This window comes from Ambystoma mexicanum, chromosome 5q (assembly GCF_040938575.1).
Source record: "Ambystoma mexicanum isolate Mex_15411 chromosome 5q, UKY_AmexF1_1, whole genome shotgun sequence".
NCBI classification, from domain to species: Eukaryota; Metazoa; Chordata; class Amphibia; order Caudata; family Ambystomatidae; genus Ambystoma; species Ambystoma mexicanum.
In genome coordinates, this window is record NC_090933.1 from 426,278,248 (window position 1) to 426,301,958 (window position 23,711).

The window sequence follows — 23,711 nt, forward strand, 5'->3', positions numbered from 1 at the left end:
CCCCCTACCCTATTTGCACGTTGTGCCCCCACGCTCGCACGCAGCACGAAAGCCACATCCAGGGATTTTAAGGATGGCGAGATGGAAATGGGTCTGTGGAGCCACAGGGATTGCGCAATAACATTTCTGGGTGGCGTGTATATGCAGAGTAGTGTTGTACAGAACTGATACTGTTACATGGAGAGCTCTTCAATGTCATTGGTGGAAGAATGTGGAACTTTTTAACAGTACGCAATGACGGTGTGCTGCAAAGAAGAAACTGGAAAGAGAATAAGGAATGTTTCTGTTTCATTGGGACACGACCCTTGCCCTCCTTGGGGAAACACACATGCGCTTACTCTCCTTTGTCGCTATCTACCCGTGCGATTGGGACAATGGGGATTATCGCAGCTGCAGTTGCGTGTGGCACAGCAAAGTCCGGTCATAATTTTGTCCATTACTGTGCGTACTCAACCGGACTAACATGGTTGCTACTAGTTGCAGATGCACTGCAGCACATCAGATTTGGTGCCACATTACTTACAGGGCAAACCTATGTGCCCTGCTACTTTGTTCAGCAAAGCTGCAAACTGATTGCTCAGCACCTCTTGGGTGTGCCCTTTTGTAGGGTTGCTGTGTACAACTTTCACCCAGAAAACAGGACTACATTGTTCCAAACCATACATACATGTGCAACGGCACATTGTGGTGTCTGTAAGCGTGTACTTTCCGAAAAACACTCCGTAGTTTGCTCAACCCTGCACTTACTCGCTGTTCGAGGGTCTGACTCCTGTCCCCGAAATAAGGGCGCTTCACACATTTTGGGCACAATACGTTTTGCGCACGTACATGTGTCAGGTGAGGACAAAGGCAGTGAATATAGCAAGGAAATGTGCACAAAATCACACAGTGAATAGCTTTGAGTCAAACAATATGCACACAGGAACCAAGACTCATGTATACTAAAACCCAGGAGTGCAAATGGAGTGTGACAACAATACAAATATATAAAAAAAGGATGTGGGGTAAGCACTTAGAAGCTCCTTATGACTGCAAGGAAAGTCGGCAAGCTCCTTACCCACAACTGTTGTTACAGGTACTGACAGCGCCAAGCCCACGTAGAGGGCAAGCAACGACAGGATCTGTGAGCTAACACTCTTGATGGTATTGAATAAGGGAACTTAAAAAAAGTACTCATGAGGATGAGAAATACCTCATGAATGTCAGCAAGCCCATGAACCCTGTTGATCAAACAGGGACCCAGAAAGGCTATAACAGCAATGGGAGGATAATTAAATACATAAGACTCAAGACAAGGGGCAAGTAAGAATAGTGATTACAGAATAGTGAGGAAAACATAGGCATTCACAACAGCACACCACACCTAATAATCAATGGGAAATAAATGCAGAAGTACAACGGAAAACATGGAATTGATTCCAAATGAAAGAAAAGGAACAGGAGGTGGAAAAACGAAATTACAAAGGCAAACTTCCCCCACCCATCCAAGGAAAAAGGCAGGAAGCTAAATCCAAAGAGGAAAGACTAAGGCTTCAAGGTTTACAGCAGCAAAGGACAAAGTCAAAGAAATATAGAACACAGACAAACTGGGCTGCATCAAAAGTGAAAGCACTGAGAAATGCTGCCTGCAAACAGAGGAAGACAGAAAGGGAATCCAGGAAGCAAAATCAATTAAGCACATACATTTGAAATCCAGGGATAAGGAACAACGAATAGAAACTTGGAACTAGGCACAAAGCTAGGAACCAGGCACAAGGGACCAGTCACAAACAGGAACACTGCATCAATGACCAGCGCTGGACTGAAGCAAACTGAGGCTTTTAAAGCTGCTTAACAAGCACACGCCTCAGGTGTGCTGTTTGCTGCACCTGCAGCCACAGATGTTGCCTATCCTCCACCCAGCCTTGTCCTGCAAGGGTGGAGATGAAGCTGTGGGCCAGGCATTCTAGGAAGCATAGTCATTTGATTAAAGCAGCATACTGGCTGCCAAAAACCTGGAATGGATCCGGAAGGGAAGTAGCTTGGAAAATAAGGATTTAGCACTCCCAGTTCAACACAGCACTGTAGCATTAGGTTCGGAAGGAAAGTCCAGTAGGGAATAAACCCCAAATCATGCCCCAAGTGGTGGGAACGGGAGCGAATCGTGACAACATGGGTGTCCTATGCACACCGTTGCCTTTTCTTTACTAACTAAAACTACGCCACACGTGCGCCCACAATTTAGGGAGACGCTGGGTATTTATAAGGTACAGCAGGTGGGATGTTTATCTGCATAGCTACCTGTAGGACGTGGGTGGATGCCCCAACCTAATTAACATTCCTTGCATATGCTGCACAGTGGCGACGTCCGTAGGACACACATGCTTGTACTTGCACTATGCATAAACGTCCAGATGTACATGCATTGATTGCTGGTGGACAACATGCAGACGTGCGGAGCATGCTGGCGGCATACGGATACCTCCATTGTCATTGCGGATAGGCCGGACAGCTGCAGTGTACATAGGACACCTACCTTTTTCTTACTTGTGGTCATTGCAACAAGGACTGTGTGCCGCTGAGTCAGAACCCCATTTCAGGTACAAAATGTTTCCACTCAAACAGTCATCAACATTCTCATTATTATCGTTTCCTTGTACACATGCATACACCCCTTTTGGAAAAGAAGGGGTAGCTGAAGTACTTATTGTGGAGAAATGGGGATTTGCACAATTTGGTAGTGAGGGGAGGAAGAGATTGATGTATTACCGTAACATCTTCTATGAAACGATTTTTGAGGGAATGGGGGCTCTGACATGGGGTAGGAGTACACATGCAGGTGTGTCAGTGTTGCGTTATTTTGTCCCAATTATATCTTTTGTACGCAAACTTTAAAGTAGCACAATTGTTTACCAATTTCTCAACTTTGACTTCCATGCTGTCCATTTCCCTATGCACAGACTTTCTTTTCTTTCCTATGCCCGCATGTTGTTGTGGAAAGGTTTCCGCTTGTACTGCCTTGCTTTCCTTTCCAATATGTTGTCTTACCAAAAAGAAAATGTGTTTGATGTACATGCAGCAATATATATACATTTTTTTACGGTTCACAGCACTATGCGTACCAATGGGGTTACTAAAGAAAGTACTTGTGTCATGAGGGAAATGGTTTTCCTGCCACTGTAAGGTGCATGCCATTGCTGCATTACACCAAGACATGTTATACTTCTGTACTATTGCATACTGCAGGACAGGTGGAATTATTTTGCAAAGTTTAGGGTCCTTACTACATTGTACTGACGTTCAGGTCTTTGCATTTTACAGTAGTTACTCTGGCAGTTTGTTCTGTCTTCACCTTTAAAGTATCAGTGTGGTAAGATTGGTGAAGGCAAACGTCCCTTCTGTTGTTACTGCATTCCGTTATTTGCGTTTGGTGATTGGTACCACTATGTAAAAGAGCACCTGCCTTACTCAGCCGGTTGGATGCCACACGATCTCTGCAAAGAGACGTATAGTCTGCGACTGCTGTCCGAATTAACATGGTGCTAGCAGTTGCACTATGTTGCAGAGTTCCTTTTTACACACTAAGGGTATCCTGCTAAAAACCAATGAAATTCACTGACAAAAAACGTTGTTCAAGGGACGTTATGGTTAAGTTGCACTAGTAAAAACCTATAAAATTCAATGGACAAACGTTGTTACAGAGACATTATGGTTACAGGTAAACCAAAAAACCTCAGAAATGTGCCACTTATGGTAAGCTAAGCAACCATAACTTGTGCCATCACTGTGCACTTGTTAGGCAGAATCATGTGCAGTTCCTTTGGGGAACACTGCAAAAAGATTAAGACTACAGGAGTAAGCAGTAAACCCAATTGGTAGCAGTTTGTACCACCCCGATTTACCTGGTAGCTGTGGCTGAGCAGTCAGACCTCTCTCAAGAAGAGTAAGGCAGTATATAGAGTATACACAATAGGGCTAAAAACGCAGTAGAGCAAACAAACACTGACCAGAGCTTTGTATAAAAAGTATATAATTATTTATTTAAAACACACTTTAGGCAATATACTAGCACTCTAAATCAAAAGCAAGTTAAAACACAGTCAGGTTAAGTATACACACCTCCCTTAATAACTATTAGACAAGTCAGAGTTAAAACACCACGATTTGTTAAACAGATGTGAGCGCATAACGTGATGACACTCCAATAGTTCAGTGAAAGGGAGAGAACAACGCAGAGCATAGAAATAAAACAGGTCCCAACACTTTTAGGAGGTCTCAGCAAGGGAATAAAAGACAATACTGTAGAGCCAACGTTCATAGGCCAGGCCCACTTTAAATGGAGCAAAGCGAAATGTGCCCAGGATCACACGGTTTAAAATGCACTAAAAGTCTTTGCAGAATGTTCAAAAGAGGTTGGGGCGATTCAAGAAGGTAAAGTTAGAAGGTCTGGGGCCAACCCAGCTGGAAAGCCAAGGATTTAAGGGTCACCTTGGCAAACCGAAGAAAGGGAGGCCAGGCAGGACACAGTACCTTAAAGAGAGAGGAAGCTCCAACGGTGGCAGTTGTTCCTGACAGTGGTTGCAGTTCATTGTTTCGACCAGGGGAAGAGAGGATCTCATCGTGGAGGAAACGTGGAGTCGTTGCACTGCACAGGAATGAAACCAGCCGCGGAGTTCGTCGATAAAAGGTGCATTCCTTTTATTCACGGTCAAAGTGGTGAAGCTTGGCTATCCGGCCGCCGGGGTACTTGGCACGGGCGATTCGACCAAGAGACGTCTTTGGAAGGAGGGGGAACCCCCATTCAACAGCCTAGCTGTCACTCAAACATGCTAAGTGGTGAGCCAGGCGCCTCACCACTGGCCCAATCAGAACAGACTGCGACTTGAGTTGCTAAGGCAATGCAGTCCAGGGTGCCAATTCCCCTCCCCACCCATCCTGTGGAACCCAGACAGAGTGGCACCATGTGGAGGGCTTCTGTGGAGAAGCCTGCCAAAAAGTGGAACAAAGGGCTCGACCTTGGTCAGAGTTACAGAGACGGACACTAACGCCATTTTAGAAAAGAGTTCTGGCAAAAAGACCCAACCGTTGATTTAATACTAAATAAATAAACCGACGATATCTTTAACATTGCACCAAAAAGTGGTGCGTTTAAAATCAATCGGAAAATCCCATCGAGAATATTCCTGTGGAATATTTCACGTGGTAACCACTGCCACAAGCCAGAAACTTGACAAGGGGGGGACTGGACAGTGCCCCCTTGAAAACAGACCCAGGGTCATTATAATTAACCCCTTCCAGTACTTCCACAATATGATGGTTTGTACTGGTTCTGTTCACAATTTAAGACTAGTAAAGTCAATGGTGACTTTACATGCCCTGGGAGACAGTAGTATGTTTGGGGGTCACTATGACACCCCTGTGTTACTCCACTGAGGGTGCAGTTTAACACATACACGAAAAACAGATGATACCCTATGGAGTAAAAGACTCCATAGCCCAAAATCACACAAATAGTCAGAGACATATCTCAAATCATGCCTAAGAGTGTGAGTAAAAGAGTCTCACTCTTAGCAGGAGAAAAAAACAAACCCCAAAAATCCTGCAAAGCTGCTGGGGGACTCACTAGGTTTGGGAAATTAGCCTTATAAGAGAATTCTCCCTAACACTCGCCCCCCCCCCCCCAGACTAAGGGACAGGAGGATTGAATCCACTCCTGGATGAATCTCATACCTCTAGTCGGTTATAAACATCCTAGAGAGACCATCAGCATTTTGGTGGTGACACCCTGACCTGTGCTCAATGGTGAAATCAAACCCCTGAAGGCAGATTGACCATATCAATAGTTTTGGGTTTTCCCCTTGCATTTGCATTAACCATCTCAAGGGTTGGTGGTCAGTCAATAACAAAAGTAGAACCATACAAGTATGGTCTAAACTTCTTCAGAGCCCACACAATGGCAAAACACTCTCTTTCAATAGTTGCCCACCTTGTCTCAGGATCCTTCAGTTTTCTACTGATGAAGCAAATGGGGTGTTCCCTACCTTTCCCATCCAGTTGACTAAGGACTGCACCTATACCTGCATTAGAAGCATCTGTCTGTACAATGAAAGTTTGGTGGTAGTCAGGAGCTCTTAGCACTGGAGCTTGACAAAGGGCTTTCTTCAGGTTTTTAAAGGCCTGATTGCACTTCTCATTCCATTTGACCTTTTTAGGGAAATTAGGAGAGGAGATCACATTCAGTGGAGAAGCTATGGTCCCATAGTTCTCTATGAAATTCTTATAGTACCCAGTGAGGCCTAAGAAAGCTCTCACCTGGGTCTGAGTAGTAGGTGTTGTCCAATTTTGCACAGCTTCAATCTTACTGGGCAAAAGCCTTATTTCACCACCTCCTACCTCATGTCCAAGGTAGACCACTTTACTCTGTCCAATCTGGCATTTACTTGCCTTTATGGTCAGATTGGCCTTCTCGGGAGCCTGCAAAACATGTCCTAGGTGGTCAACATGCTCTTCCCAGGATTAGCTGAACACTGCAATGTCATCCAAGTATGCCATGCAGAAGTCCTCCATCCCAGCCAGAACCTGATTTACCATCCTTTGGAATGTAGCAGATGCATTTTTCAGTCCAAAAGGCATAACCTTAAATTGGTATAAGCCAACTGGGGTAGAAAATGCAGTTTTCTCCTTGGCGTGGTCTGTCAGGGCTATTTGCCAATAGCCTGACATCAGATCAAATGTGCTGAGGTACTTGGCTGAACCAAGTCTATCCACCAACTCATCTGTCCTTGGCAAAGGGTGGGCATCAGTCTTGGTTACTGTATTAAGAGCTCTATAGTCCACACAGAATCTCAATTCTTTGGATCCTGCCTTTGGTACTAACACAACTGGGCTAGACCATGGACTAGTAGAGGGCTCTATTACCCCGAGGTCAAGCATCTTGCTGACCTCTCCTTTGAGGTCACTAGTGAGTATATCATGCTGGCCCCAAGGGGTCAAGCCTGGTGAAAGTGAGAACAGGGAGGCAAACTGATTTAACATAGTTTTGCACTCCTCTTGTTGCTCCGGTGTCAGATTTGAAGAGAGATTAACTCCTTCAATCTTTTCATCCAAAGGTAAGCCTCTGAGGAGATCAGGGAGAGGTTCACTCTCTTCTTCCTCTTCTGCTGAAGCTAGAAGCAAGGCTCCTACTTCAGCCCTGGAGACATACGCTTTTAGTCTGTTGGTGTAGAAGACTCTGGGAGCCTCCTTGGGATTGCCCAAGTCCACCAGATAGTTCACCTCTCCAGGTTTTCCCACAACCTTGAAGGGTCCCATCCATTAGTCTTGCAAGGCCCTCTTCCTTGTTGGAATCATAACAAGAACTAGCTGGTCTTGAGTGAACTCAACCATGTTAGCCTTTTGATCATGCCAATGCTTGACCAAAGCTTGACCAGCCTCCAAGTTATCACTATCTTGAGCCATCATTTGTGACATTCTCCTCCAGAGTCCTATCATGTAGTCAGTCACTCTGACTGGCTTGGGGGTAGGAGCACTCTCCAACCCCTCCTTAATCAGGGCCAATGGACCTCTGACTGGATGGCCATAAAGAAGTTCAAAGGGACTATAACCTACTCCCTCCTGAGGGACTTCTCTATAAGTAAAGAGAAGGCATGGCAGTAGAAGATCCCACTTTCTTTTAAGGGGTTCCTCTAAAGCACCTATCATGCTCTTCATTGTTCTATTAAAACTTTCAACCAACCCATTTGTCTGTGAGTGGTAGGCGGTAGAGAACTTGTAGGTAACTCCACAGTTTTTCCACATGGCTTTCATGTAGTGGGACATAAAATTTGACCCCCTGTCAGAGATTACCTCCTTAGGAAACCCAACCCTGGTAAAAATACAAAGGAGGGCCTTAGCCACAGCCTGAGCTGTAACAGTCCTCATAGGAATTGCCTCAGGGTACCTAGTAGCATGGTCTACCACAACAAGGATAAACCTGTTGCCTGAGGAGGTAGGGGGATCAAGGGGACCAACAATGTCAATCCCTACCCTCTCAAATGGGACTCCCACTACTGGGAGGGGCACTAAAGGTGCCACATTTTTTTTATTTTTTTTATTTTTTATTTGTGTATAACTGTTGTTGACAGTTTTTACAAAAGAAAAAGAAATGTATTTTTCCAGATGCTCATCAGAACGGGCTAAGTCTTTTAGGGGCTCTCTGAACCTTCACAGATGGCGTCCAACTTCAGACTGAGTAGAAAGTTTACCACTGCAATTACCGCTCTTCAGCTTAGCCCGTTCATTAGGTATGTCCACCAGTAGTTCTCGTCCATCTTTGCAAAGTTTGAGTAGAGGTGATCCAGGTGGGTTTCCCTATTGCTGGTTGTTCCTGTGCAATGGATAATCAGGTGTCTCAGGCTTTCCTTTAAATCTGAGTTCCGACAAAATCTACAGCCATCTGATTTAGATTTTCCTCGGATTTTCAGTACCTCATTGGTCTTTAGGGTGTTCAATCTTGCTCTTAGGAAGGTAATGCGAAAGATCTTGTTCGGAAATTGGAGTAGATAGCTGATAGGTTCGTTCAGTTTTTGGGCGAACGCCGGTAAATGAGCCACTGATTTATAGTTTGCTGCTATTTGTTGAGTGTCGCACCAGTCTAAGTCTTTCAGTTTCTTTGCCGTTCTTTTCGGGTTTGTCAGGAGCTCCTCTTCTGAGCTGCCTATTGATTTCAGAAGCATTTGATTTTTTTATAGCCAGGTTTTGAGAGTTTTGTTTGACCCCTTCTGGATTTCTTCTCGGATCAGTACGTAGATTTCCTCCACAGATGATCTGACTTCTCTGTAAAACATCAAAGTATTGATGGATACTGTTCCTTGTAGAGAAGTGAGACCAAGTTCCCTTCTTATCAGGGCTATTGGAGTCGAAGCAGGTAAACGGAGCACTTTTTTCCAAAGTGAGCCCTCCAATTTGGGCCACGTTGAATCAGGGATTCCAAAGAATGCCGCTGTGCCATAGGTAAGTGCTGGGACCACTTTCATTTTATAAAAATTCGTCGCTGCCTTTACTGAGAAGCGACCAAACTTTTTGTCCATGATGATCAGTTGGTTTGACAAAGTTTTGTTTTTATTGGTCAGAAGGTCTAACATGGATTGCTCATTCCGTTTGTTACTGAACATCGTACCCAGGTATCTGAAGGCATCCACCTCTTTCAGGCGGGTGTTGTTAAAGAACCATGCCTCTGTGGTTTTGCATTTGGCCGCCTTCGTTAGTCGCATCACTTTGGTTTTTGTTGCGTTACTTTCCAGGTCTTCGTATTAAGGTATTCGTTCAGGTTGTCTAGCTTTCGTTGTAGCCCTATCTTTGTCTGGTCAATGAGTATAATATCATCCGCGTAGAGTGATCTACTGACTTTTTCGGATCCTAAGGACGGCGGGAAGGCTTTGACCTTCTTTTCGGCTTGTTGGTAATCACCAGTATAGGCATTGTAGAGTACTGGTGCCAGAGGGCATCCTTGCTTGACTCCGCTGGCTGTTCCTATTGCGGCGGAAAGTAGCCCAGTGCCATTCAGTCTGACTCTCATGGATGTTTCTGAGTAAAGTTCTTGTATTGGGTCTAGCAGTTCTGGAGGGCAATTCCAGTTGGCAAGTTTTATCCAAAGTTTTTCTCTGTTTACCTTATCAAAGGCTTTGGATAAATCGATGAAGGCCATGCAAAGGGGGGGGGCCCTTCCTGAACTCTGGCTTTCAAGATGTTGACGGTGAAGATATTTGCCATGGTGTTCAAATTTTTCCGGAAGCCTGTTTGAAAATTATCCCATCCTTCTGAGGACACTACCCAGGTTTTAAAGTTGTCCAGTAAAAAGGATCCGAATAGTTTCCCAATGCAGTCGAGAAGTGCTATCGGGCGATAGTTGTTGGGATCGCTTCTGTCTCCAGACTTATAGATAGGGACTACATTGGCTGTTTTCCAAGACTTCAGAATGGATGTGGTGTTTGTACAGGATTAAAAAATGTTGGCTATAAGGATTGACCAGGCTTTTGAGTTGGATTTTAAGTCCATGTTCGACAAACCGTCAGGACCCGGAGCTCGTGATGATTTGAGGTTCTTGATTTTATCTTCGATGCTAGATGGGTCGGGTTCTATGGTCCACCGGTTTGATTGGTTTGTCCTGGGTTTCAGTTCGTTGCCCACTGGGCCGAAAAGGGTAGCGAAGTGTGTTATCCATGCTTCTTCTGGTACGCTGGATGTAAAAGCGTCCTTGCTTAGTTAGCTGTTGGAATTGACCAGTGACCAAAATGATTTTGTTTGCTTGCCAGCTAGCACTCGCAGCATTTGTTAAGAGTCTTCTTGGTATAGTTGTAATTTGAAGCCTTTCACCCAGTTCTTATAGGCTTTAGTGACTTTCGAAGCTGTTTCAACATTGGCACGTGAGGGGGAGCGCCTTGCCTTTCTTACGGCCCTTCTCATCTCCAGCCTTTTATTCCTGAGGGTTTCGTTGTTGTGATGGTTAGTCTTTTCTTTTTTCCCGTTACCCGTTTTTTTGATATAATATGATTGAAGTAGTGGGCAGTAGTCCATGAGGTGTCCCGCCTCTTTTGAGTTCACCAACGCTTTTGCTTGGCAGTATTTACGAGTTAATGTAACTGCTGAGGTGTTAATCCTTAAGCGGGTTGAGTTTGCATAAGTCTCCATGTTGGTTGATCTCAGCGCAGTGTCGCTTTCGTGCGCTTTGAGGCGGGGGACTGACCATGTCATTTTCAGCAGGTTAGGGTCACTGTTAAGTGTTTTGATGATATCAAAACCTGTGACCAGCGGGAGAAGGTTTCGGGATAAATAGATATGATCTAAAGTGGCGCTCCTTCCGGCAAGTTCCCAAGTCGGGGGGCTTGGCTGCGATGCTTTACCTAAGAATTGGGCATTGTGTAGATTGAAGTTGTCCATCAAATTGGCCCATTTCTTTCCTCTGTCTTGGGAGTTTTCTGAGGGTAGTGTCATGTTTGATTTTATTTGACAGTTTTCCTGCCCGTTCTTCTTGATCTCGATGTTTAAGTCCCCGCAGATGACTATGCTTTCTACTAGTTCACTTGATAGGGCGGCTTTTAGAAGGTTTTCGATTTTCTGTAAGATGGTGTCTGTTACACATTCTGCCGGGTTCCAATATAAATTGATCAACAGGTATGTCGATTTTTTTTGTTTAACATTTTGTAGATTATTGGTTCTTTGTATCAGAGTTGCCAGTATGTGCGGCTCAGCCTTTAATACTTTGCAGAAGTGGAGGTCAGATCCGATTCTTATTGCTGTGAGTAGTCCCGCTCTTGCTCTCCCCGATGTTCCTTTCAAGGCTGGTGAGAAGGTGATCGCATATCCTTCTATCGACGGTTTATGTTGAATCCAGGTTTCTTGGAAACACCAGATGTCTGCAGATCCTAAGTTGACGTCTGAGGAGTTCATCAGGTGGGAAAAACCCCGGGTGTTCCAGGAATCTAGGATTATGTTGGTCACTGGTTCCATGCTCAATGACTGGCCAGAGTGCTCCTTCGTTAGCTGGCTTTTGTTTAATTGCTAGTATCTTTAGTTTGTTGATAATGCTTTGGGCAGCCAGGCCCAGCGGTTGACCTCCTCCTTTGGGCTTTGTTGCTTCTTGTCCCAATTTGGCTTCTCCTTTCCTTTTAATGGGATATCTTGCTCAATGGTGATGTTCCAATTTTTTTGGGGTCCCGGAGGTACTCTTTCCAGTTCTAAAGAACTTGACCGGTGGGCCTCTGTCTGCTTTCGTGTGATTGATCTTGGAGAGTGTTTGTCGTTCACTGCCAACACCCGGTCATTCCGCTGTATAGGTTCGCTCTTGACATAGGCTTTCGTCTTCTTTTCCCGGAAACGTCTCTCCGGGCAGTTCCGTGAGTCTTCTTTGTGGTCAGTACGCTCTTTGGAGCTTATGTAGTCTGTAAGGTCGTAACCCAACGCTCTCAATTTGTTTTTTTCTTTAGTTAAAGCAGATTTGATGGTTTCGGATTGAATATGTAAGTAGACGCTGTCCACTCGCTTTTTATCCCTAAATTCCACAATTGTGAGGTCTTCTGTCGATAAAGTTTTCAGGGCTGGGACTAGGTGTAATATTTTTAAGATCGTTTTCCTGTTTAGGATAAATGAGGAGTCTTCCTTCCAGATACTTTTGAAAGTGAAGGAACGTGTCTTAGTGGACCCAGCCAGGCGACTTATGAGATCTCTTCCTTTCTTGTCGGTCCTTACTTTTTCTCCTCCATTCTGGTTGATGCCTCTGATTTCTGCATCTTCTAGGTCTTGATGTTCGATGGTGGTTTAATGGAGATGGAGATCTCACTGTGTGATCAGATTTGTGATGTCTTTTGCAACTTCTAGTTTTTGAGAGTGCACGCTCCCCTCTGCGTGAGCTTTTGTGCACTCTAGAGCGCCAACGTGGGATAGGCACTGTTGGTCGTTCGTGTGATGCATTTTGGGAGTCGTGTCTCGACGGTTGAGTCCTCTTAGAAATGGGTGGGGGTGGACTGGACTGGTCTCGTTCTAGGGGCTTTTCCGTTTTTTTAGCTGGTGGTTACTGAGAAAGTACTCTGTATTTGTTTTTTCCCGGGAGTTTTAGTTTTTTTTCTTCCAGTGTCAGGAAGATTGGACTTGTTGGCTCTTGAACAGATGGGTTATTTTTTTTGGTTTTTCTATTTTCATTTTTTTTTTTTTTGTGGTCCTGGAGTTTGGCCTGGACCACCGGGGATTGACTGTTTACGTTTCTCTTCCTTTTTTGGGTAGGCATCCGGTCATCATCTTCCTGGTCCTCCCACGTTTCTGTTACGTTTAAAGCTGCGTCCATCAGCTCACTTTCCGTGATTGACCACTGAGTGTCTTCTACGGCCCTCTTTTCATCTCTTGGTGTTAGTGAGGGCTTCGATGACAGAGGGATAGTGTGGTCGATGGATTTGGACTCAAAAGGTAAACAGGATTGTTTAAAGGAGGATAACTGGATGTTTTCGTTGATTTTAAGTCTGATTGAGGGTTTGCTCATTTTGCTCTTTGCGGAGCCTCTCAACGTGGGGTCGTCTTTTTGAATGGCTTGGTCGGCTGACCAAGATGCACACCCGTTTTTTAGTTGAAGACCGGGCCTTGTTTTTTGAGTGCTTTTGTTCGACTTAATTGCCTGGGCTAGCTGCAATTTGGAGTTTGAGGGTTTTGTTTTTTCTTTTTGTTTCTTTACCCGGGGCTTATCTGTGATAATTTCCTGTGTTATGTTTGTTTGGGAAACAGGTAATGCTTTGTTCTCTTGGTTAGTGTGGTCTGTCACTATTGGTTTAGCCGAGTCCCCTGTGAAGTTAAAGGTTTTGAAAACTGGTGCCACGGTTTGAGTGGATCTCGAGCACTTTATACGATCAGCGAGGTGATCTGGCTGCAGTGGAGGCTGACCTGTCGGTTGATAGTTACGATCCTTTGCTGTAATGTAGCCTTCGATGAAACAGAGTCTTGTTTGTATATGCGCCAGCAGAGTTACTTGGTCTTTTGTTGTGTCGTTGACGCCTCATATAGTTTGGTGAAGGGCGCAAGTGCTATTGTTAGAGATGACATGAGGGCTAGGAGGTCAGTTTTCCTTTTTGGTGATGAAGGTGGGAGCCCAGTTGTGGGTTTAGTGGTTGAAGATTGGTTTGAGATTGTGTCATTTAATGAATATTGACATGCCTTGATTGTGAGGCAGCCGCTTGGGAGGCTCTTGTGATGGGACTTCTCAAAGGTTGGAATCTCTTTCCTTACTTCTTGGATGGTAGAATTTTTAGGTGCTTTGCTCAGGAGTTCCTTCTGGTGTGTATGCTTCTCGTGGCTGCCCATATCTTGGGGCGCCAGGGCATCTTCAGGTTTGCTGGTGATCGAATCAGGTGGGCCCTGAAGTTGCTCTGAAAAGGCAGAGCCGTTTTTTGGTGTCCGATTGGGATCTGCGATCTTGGAAGATTTTTCAGAGCGTGGTCTTTCCTCTTTTATGTGCCATCTTTTCAGAAAGGCCATTTTACGCTGGGAATCTTTGTCATTTTCTAGATTCTGGTCTAGGTAGGTTCCCTCCAGTAGTTCCGCATCTGATATTTCAGCTATGTCTTCCTGAGGTGGGGCTTTGCTTTTGGTTGCAAAGAAGTTGGATATGGATCCCTTTGTGAGTATTTTTTTCTCCTTGTGGGCCCGGGGAGGCATTTTTCCCTTTGTCGGTAGGTTTCTGCATGATGCCTCTGCAGTAGATTTGGGAGGAGTCATTGCACTTGGTTGTGATTTAAGTTTGATGTTACTTGTGCTCATAGGGTTTGGAAGTTTTATAGGGTCTGCTGCGATCGGCGTTGAATGAGCTTCCGAAAAGTTAAGTCTTAATGGAATTGATGAGGATTTGATAGCCTCGTCCAGCTCATCTTCCGAGTATTCGAAAGTAGAATGCGAGCTGTCAATGGTGCTTTTGTTCGTTGCTCCGTTTTTTCCTGGGCTGGTGGCATCCTCATAGTTTGGTGGGCAATGGATTAGTGCTTTGATGGTTTCCTTGTTCTCTAGGTCCGCTGTTTTTATTGACGAAATGGTAATTGTCAAAGGTTTTTGCAGACTTGATGCTTTCGGGCAGGTGATTTTGGAATGAGTCACCCCCTGTCCTGGGATTCCTTTAATTTGACTGTTTCATTGTGCTCCCCTTCAGGGGAACCCAATTTTGGGCTCCTTATGGTCGAGGCACTTTGGGAGACCTCTCCGCCTTGCACATAATCCCATTCCGACTTTGCTGGCATCTGATTCTGAAAAGGCTCCGAGAGCTGGGAGCTCAGCGGGGTAGTCATTTTGCCAGCATTATTCCCCTCCGTGTTTTCCCCCTCTCTCTGCTCCCGGCGCGGCTCTTCGGCAGCAGGGTTCGTCGCCTCCGCGGTGGGCTCCCGGCCCGAGACAGCGCCTGGATCGAGAGGAGGGAAGCCGCAGCTGTGTGCGGACTGAAGGTCTCTTGGAACCGAGCCGGCGTCCTCGTCCGCAGGCTCGTCCACCGGTCCCTCTACGACGGTACCACTTGGAGGCCGGGTGGATTGATCCTTTTTGTCGTGGACTTGCAGACTGGTAGGTCTCAATATTGGAGTCTGTACGAGGTGTGGTGAGACGCGTGTTAATGGATTGTGGTTCAAAGGGGACTGTTTTACAGAGGATACCTCCGTTGCTTCTTTTGGCAGCTGGTTGTTCTCTTCCCCATTGGCTGGCCCAGTCGCCGCCACTGATTCCAGGGGAGAGCAAATATGGCCAGGTGGCTTTGTTTTCGTAACAGCATTACTTTTGTGTGGAGCCGTTCACAAGAGGCCATTGGGTGCTTTAGATTTTTCCAGTGTTGTAACATCTTTCAGAGAGGGGTTTTTCTTGAGCGGCTCGCCCGTTTCAAGGGGCTCCGCCTCTCTAGGCCGCTGTCTTCACTTCTCGTTCTCTGGCTTCGCAGCCAGTGTCCCTCGCCGCTTGCCTCACCCTCGAACATTGCGGCATCAGGAGGGCCGCGGGGCGGGCGCGGACTGCGAGCACCTCAGCAGTGGTGCGATATGAGGTGTTTTACATCCTGTATTAGTGATCCACGCTTCCAGTCACCAGACAGACACACAACAGACCCTGGACTTCACCCCTGCCAGGCTTAACACCGCGAGGGTGGGTGGGTCCTCGTTATGAGGAGGTGGCGTGTCACGTGATGGATCACGTGTGCTGGTCTGTGCACGCCTCCTACAGGAAGCGCCCGGCAACTGTAGAGCCCCTTCACGGCTCAGGAAAGTGAAGAGTAGGTAAGATTGAGCAGCATCCGTTGTATTCGCTGTCAAGCCACATTCTTGGAACCACTCTTACCAGAAGTTTGGCAGGTGTAACAGCTCTTGCAGAACTTATCTACCTCAGCCCACATCTTTGGCCAATAAAAGTAGAGCGAGAGTCTTTCCTTGGTCTTCTTGAAACTCAAGTGACCAGCCAAAGGAATCTCATGGGCTAACTGCAAGAACTGGAGTCTGTTTTCTTGGGGGACTACAAGTCGTTTGCAGCATCCAGGTGCAGACTCAGTCGGTTCACTGTAGAAGAGGCCATCTTCCCAGTGCAACCTATACTTCCCAGGCTCTTGCCCATCAGCCTGAGAAGCTGCCTGGTGGCGGAGACCTTCCAGAGTTGGACATTCTCTTTGTCCCTTACGGAAAGCTGACCTGCTGGGTCCACCTTCTGCCAGTAAAGACTGCAGCTCAGGATGGTCAGCAGGGTCCAGATCTCCAATAAATTTTTGGCCTCCTACTAGCTCTTCTTCAGAGTCTAGTTCAACCACACAGGTTTGTACCTCCCTCTCAGCCTCAGCTGGAGGTGGAGTTACAGGTGTAACTTTGGACAACCTAGGGGAAGTCCTTGTTGGAAGCACTGGAGTGCTTGCTGCTGATTTCCTTCTAGAAGTCTTGGGTTTCCCCTTTGCTTCTGGTTGTTCAGCTATAGCAGTAAGTAGCTCCAGTGGAGTAGGAGTGATTTTTTCTTCCATCATCTCCTTAGGAGAATCTCTCAAGGTTTTCTCACTTGCAGCTCTGGTTAGTTCCTGTAACCGTTTACTAGGAGGTCTGGGGGTATGTGACACAACTTCAAGAGTTTTTAGGTCATTTCCCAACAGAACCCTTCCTGGTACCTCACATTGTACACTGACAGGTATCTTCACAGTCATATCATTGCACTGGATGAGAACTGGTAACTGGGGACACATCTGCACAGGCCCTCCAGCTAACTTGGTGAGGCGTTTGGGTGCCCTAGCAGCCTCCTCTGCCTTGAAAAAAGATTCATCCACCACAGTTATGCTGGCCCCAGTGTCCCTAATGGCAGGAGTCTCCTGCCAATTCACCTGGACACTGTCCTTATAATACTCTTTAGTATTATCTGAGATAGAATTGTAGACATCTAAATTCTGTTGTTCCCACAACCCCAGGGACACTAAAGAAACACTGGCTGAGACTCCAATGGGATCATCAGCCAGTAGTAGAAAGTTTCCACTTGTCATTGGTACTTCCTCCTCTGGAGCAAAGGCTAGGGAGACAGTGTGGACCCCTGAAGGTTTACCCTTACATCTGGGATCCCCTTTCACATGGTCAGTAGCCTTTCAAACATAGCATGTTCCTAATGCTTTCTGGAATGGTGGCTTGATCTGAGCTCCTTCTGGTCTGGGACCAGAAGGTACACAAGCCTGATTTGGTTTCCCATGTGGCTTACCCTTATGGTGCTGTTTGAGGCCCTCTTTGGAATTGGAATTATTTGAATTCTCTTTGGAGTCCTTTTTAGGCTGTTTCCCCTCATCCTTTTTCTGAGTTACCCCAGAATCCTTGTGAGTAGCCCTGTTGGCAACCCACAATTTAGCAGCCTTAGCTATCTTCTTGGAATCTATTTCCTTTGAATCAGCCAAGTGCTGTCGGAGCTCAGGAGAGCAGGCATTATAAATTGACTCCAACATAACAAGATGTCTCATTCCCTCATAAGTGTTCACTCTGTAACCCTTAATCCATCCCTCTAAGTTTTTCAAACTTTCACTCACCCAGGTAGCCCAAGGCGTATCATCATGCTTTTTGAGGGTCCTAAACCTCTTAAGGTACTGGGAAGAGGTCTTCCCAAATCTAGCTAGTAAAGCTAGCTTCACACATTCATAGTCCATCCTATCCACCTCCCCCAACTCCATTACCACATCAGATGCAACAGGGGGCGGCCTAGAGAACAACCAAGGAAGCAACTGATTCCCTGAGATGTTCTGGAGCCCATGCTTATATTCAAACATAGCCAACCAATCCAACACATCCAACTTAGGTTCATACATACCCACAATCTCTTTAGGCATCCGGGGTCTTTTGGGACTAGAACTCCTAGAGGATCCGGGGAGAGAAGTATTTTCAACAGACAATTTCTTCATCTCTAGCTCATGCAAGAGCTCCATTTCTCTGAGCCTTAGTTCTTGGTGCTTTTGTTAAGATTGGGCACAAATTCTTTTGAACTCTAATTCAAGTCTAATTTTTTCCAGTTCAATGAATGCAGGAATCAATGTGGGACCTGACAAAGGTCCAGTAGACACAGGCTGTGGTGCTAGAGCAGGCAGAGGGCCAGTGGGAACAGTTACATTTGTTTCCTCTTCCTCTTCTAACTCTACAACAATACTATCATTACTTTGATTCATATCATCCTCATGACTGTGGTTTTCATTTGCTGGGGAGGTAGGCCCCTCTGAACCACTACCCAGACTTTGATTCTCTAACAATCTTTCTATAAGTTCCATTTTCTTGCCTTTTACAGGAAGATTCTTATGTCTACAAAGAACTCTTAAACAATCGGCAGTTTTTGCAGAAAGGGACTCCTGGCTGTAACTTTCCATAGTTGACTTGTTAAAAAAGTAGCTTTTACAGTGCTAAGCTTTGTGGTTAGTTGCACTAAAGTAACAGAAGCACTCTAAAATGTATACTCAATACAAATACCACCGCTGTACACCAGTGTTAGGCAGAATCCTGTGCAGTTCCCTTGGGGAACACTGCAAAAAGATTAAGACTACAGGAGTAAGCAGTAAACCCAATTGGTAGTAGTCTGTACCACCCAGATTTACCTGGTAGCTGTGGCTGAACAGTCAGACTTCTCTCAAGAAGAGGAAGGCCTTATATACAGTATACACAATAGGGCCAAAAACACAGAGGAGCAAACAAACACTGACCAGAGCTTTGTATAAAAAGTATATCATTATTTATTTAAAACACACTTTAGGCAATATACTAGCACTCCAAATCAAAAGCAAGTTAAAACACAGTCAGGTAAAGTATACACACCTCCCTTAATAACTATTAGACAAGTCAGAGTTAAAACACCACGATTTGTTAAACAGATGTGAGCGCATAACCTGATGGCACTCCAATAGTTCAGTGAAAGGGAGAGAAAAAAGCAGAAAATAGAAATAAAACAGGTCCCAACACTATTAGGAGGTCTCAGCAAGGGAATGAAAGGCAGTATATACTGTAGAGCCAAAGTTCATAGGCCAGGCCTAATTGAGAAAAGTGAAATGTGCCCAGGATCACACGGTTTAAAATGCACTAAAAGTATTTGCAGAATGTTCAAAAGAGGTTGGGGCGATTGAAGAAGGTAAAGTTAGAAGGTCTGGGGACAACCCAGTTGGAAAGCCAAGGATTTAAGGGTCACCTTCGGCAAACCGAAGAAAGGGAGGCCAGGCAAGACACAGTACCTTAAAGAGAGAGGAAGCTGCAGCGGTGGCAGTTGTTCCTGGCAGTGGATGTAGTTTGTGGTTTCAACCAGGGGAAGAGAGGATCTCGTCGAGGAGGAAACATGGAGTCGTTGCACTGCACAAGGATGAAACCAGCCGCGGAGTTCGTCGATAAAAGGTGCGTTCCTTTTATTCGCGGTCAAAGTGGTGAAGCTTGGCTATCCGGCTGCCGAGGTGCTTGGCACGGGCGATTCGACCAAGAGACGTCTTTGGAAGGCAAAAAGGGTGAACTGGTTGGTCCCACCAGCTCAGAGGAAGAAGACTCGTCCAGCAGAAGATCTTCTCTTGTCGTTGGGAAAGTGGTGAGTTCGTTGCAGCAGGGCTCCACCGGTGGTGTCGTTGTTGCAGAAGGCTTAGCTTCTTCCCTCTTCGGATTCTTAGGTCCTGTGGTGACTTCTGAAGTTCCATTCCCAAAGTCCCTGCTTTTATGCAGAAAAACCCCCATTCAACAGCCTAGCTGTCACTCAAACATTCTAAGTGGTGAGCCGGGCGGCTCACCACTGGCCCAATCAGAACAGAGTGCGACTTGAGTTGCTAAGGCAACGCAGTCCAGGGTGCCAATTCCCCTCCCCACCCATCCTGTGGAACCCAGACAGAGTGGCACCATTTGGAGGGCTTCTGTGGAGAGGCCCGCCAAAAAGTGGAACAAAGGGCTCGACCTTGGTCAGAGTTACAGAGACGGACATGAACGCCATTTTAGAAAAGAGTTCTGGCAAAAAGACCCAACCGTTGATTTGATATTAAATAAATAAACCGGCGGTATCTTTAACATTGCACCAAAAAGTGGTGCGTTTAAAATCAATGGGAAAATCCCATAGAGAATATTCCAGTGGAATATTTTGTGTGGTAACCACTGCCACCAGCCAGAAACTTGACAAGGGGGGACTGGACAGTGCCCCCTTGAAAACAGACCTAGGGTCAATATAATTAACCCCTTCCAGTACTTCCACAATATGATGGTTTGTACTGGTTCTGTTCACAATTTAAGACTAGTAAAGTCAATGGTGACTTTACATGCTCTGGGAGACAGTAGTCAGTCCCAGGGTATGGAGTCTATGTTTGGGGGTCACTATGACACCCCTGTGTTACTGCACTGAGGGTGTGGTGTAACACATACACAAAAAAACAGATGATACCCTATGGAGTAAAAGACCCCATAGCCCAAAATCACACAAATAGTCAGAGACATACTTCAAATCATGCCTAAGAGTGGGAGTAAAAGAGTCTCGCTCTTAGCAGGAGAAAAAACAAACCCCAAAAATCCTGCAAAGCTGCTGGGGGACTCACTAGGTTTGGGAAATTAGCCTTATAAGAGAATTCTCCCTAACAGCACTGCTAAGACTAACACCCATAACTTCACAAGTGTCATTGATGACTGGTCTCAATGTCAGCAATGTTTCTCTGATAACTGGTCGGCCCAGATGCAAGGGCGTACACATTGCCTAATAAGAATGGCAAAGAGGATATACCCGGGACATGTGGTTATTGCACCCATTGTCAAACCTGGTTGGTAATATTGGCAGAACTGTATCAAATGTACTATTGGTCTCTTTCAATCATCATCGGTTTCTAACTACACCAACATATCATTGACATCACAGTCCATAATCTTTTAGGTGATTCTGTTTTTAATTATTTATGATAGCTTTGTCAATTCTTTTTAGGTTCTTGCTCAATGGTGACTTCATTCCACAAAAAATGTCATACAATGTTTAATATGACCCCCATCCATGTTACTTTATGATTCTTATAGGAAGCTGTTTTGAATACATTCATGTTGCGCGCGCACACACACGCACACACACATACACACACACACGCGCACACACGCGCCCTCCCCCCGCACCTCCCCAGCTAATGGAAAATTGAAGAGCTGCATATGACACTCCTCAATTATTCAGCACCCTCCCCACTCACAGGAAGCAGGCATAAGGAATGGGGCGAAGGAACATGCACAGATGTTGCATGTTTGTTGGAGAGGATGCCATGTAAAGTGTTCCAGTTTTGGGTTATCCTAGGGCATTTCATTTTGTACGGGCATGGGGGCGGGGGCTGTGGTTGTAGGCGGTCAAGTGATGTGATGGGTCACAAGCAGTGGACAAGATGCCTGCATGCTTAGACACGTGGCAGGGAGTGCATGAAGAAGTGCTGCAATCCCACCCTGTCCCGGCTCATAACTTTATTGTGGGCAGGTCCATGCACTACCACTGCAATGCCCTCTGCACCGGCAACAGCTGCCCATGTGCCAGATTCAAACATGACACACACCGCACTGCACACAGACTTCCTTGCATATTGCACATTTGCACGTCAAAATATCAAATTAATGCAAATTAGGTTTGCTTTTCATCGTAATCCACTTCCAGGTTAATGATGTCATGAGCCTCCCACCGAGCAGAGGCCCACCACTTTTCACGATTACAGAACAGACTTTGTAAACAGCCATTCTTTTACAAGAAGAGGCAGCAAAGGGACATCTCCCAGCCCCACAGTCCTCGGCACTCCGTAGAGCTCATCTGAGGTTCCCTGTGGCGTTGCTGTTCTTTTCGGAAATATGGCCTCAGGGTATAGTCATATGGCTGGTGCCTTCCCTGGAGATTACACTAACAAGGGCCGTCTGTAGCCCTGGCGCTGCTGTGGGTTCTTAATTGTAATTTCTCTGCGCGTGATCCACGACCAGCTTTCTAACAAGTGCCTAGGCACTCGGAAAAATGCTCTCATAATGGGCTCGGAGACTTGAAAGCAATTCCGTAGAACAGCACAATCTTGATAAAATACTCTACGACCCTAATTGTAAGCCCCCTGCGGTTAAACTGTAATAGGTTCTGAATTACCATCGAGTCACGTGATTCCACAAGAGACACACTGAAGCTACCTTGATATGGAGTTCTAAAATACATATTTCAATGAATTCACCTTCAATTGATGTCTATATTTTTTGAAAATAAGTATTTGGTAGTTGTGCAAGAGGTCGACCAAGCAAAAAAGTATCACATTTAAAGAAACTAAAGGAATGACCCTCCTCTCTCACAAAGGTGAATTTATCTAGCCCAAGAAATCACATGCATAGCAGCATACGTGTAAAGTGTTCAAAATAAAACATTGATATGAAGCCGTAGAGGTTTGGTTTATTGGATAAGTGTCACGCTGGCCTTTGAAGGTGGGTTTAACTCTCGTATCAGCACTTGACGCACAATTGATGCGATTCTGGGCAAATCCCTTCATTTTCGCATGCCTCAACTTGTAATGGCGGTATCCCAAAAATGCCAAAAAAGTGATGAAAACACACCCTAAGCTGGTCTACACAGAATACATATTGCCTTCTGCCAGGCAACATTTTGCTTGGGATTTGGTGGGAGCATATCCAAAACGTTTAAGGATATCCCAATCACATTCGAATATCGGCTTAGTGGGCCCAGCCAGTGAAGCTTCAATTCACACATTCCACCTTTGCAGGTTTTGTGATGTGATTGCATAGCTGTCTTGCCAGGTTGATGTGGGTAATAAGTCTAGCCTTTATATAGCATATATCACAATCCATATGATCAGTTGTTGATTCACTAAAAGGGCATATTGTGCAACATTGTCCACCTGGGAGAAGGTGCCACCCGTTCAGGAGCACCTCAGCGTTTACTCTATTGGTGTGTTGGCGCCATAATGCGCTCTGGTCCTGAACCCCCTGACCCACATCAGACTTCCCAATAAGAGCCCACAACCTTACATACAGTCAAGGCTTTTATAGGCATTAGATATCCTGGGCACAGGGTTCTGCAATGGTGGGAAAACTGCTATGCCATCAGCCCCTACTCCTTTCCCTTAAGTACAATCTCCGGTGGGCGAACCCCCAATCTGAAGTATTCAACCAATTGCAGAGGCTCCATGTGCTGTGTCAGTGTTCAGCTGTTAGCAGTCCACTTGTTGAACTCCACAGCTTCCTGGCTGCAGCCAGAAGGTGTATTTCTCAGAGATGAGACACAGACAGTGCCATCTGCGCAAGGCCCTCTTGACAGATGCTTGCGTTTTGGGCAATTCAGCAACACTCACGAGCATCATCACGTCTCCTCAGATTTAGCTCTGACGGGCCTCCCTTGGCCCTGACCCCGCACCCACCTACGAGGCTAAAAACCTTGGGGTCATCTTCGACTCCACTCTCTCCTTCTCCTCTTACATTTCGGACATCTCTAAAATGTCTAACTATCAGCTACACCTCCTCAGAGGTACTCTACCTTTTCTCACTTTCCCCCAGCGGCTCACTGTCTCCAAAGCCCTGGTTCTCTCTAGGCTGGACTATTGCAACAGCCTCTTCCTCAACCTCCCTTCTTCTGCCCTTCGACCTCTGAAACTCATCCAGAACAGAACCGCACGTTTTATCCCTGGCCTCAAGCCCATGGACCGCATCTCTCCAGCACTGAAATCCCTCCACCACTCCCCTTGGCTGCAAGGATGAAGTCCAAGACCCTCTCCATTGTCCACAAGACTTTCTGGGGCCGGGGAC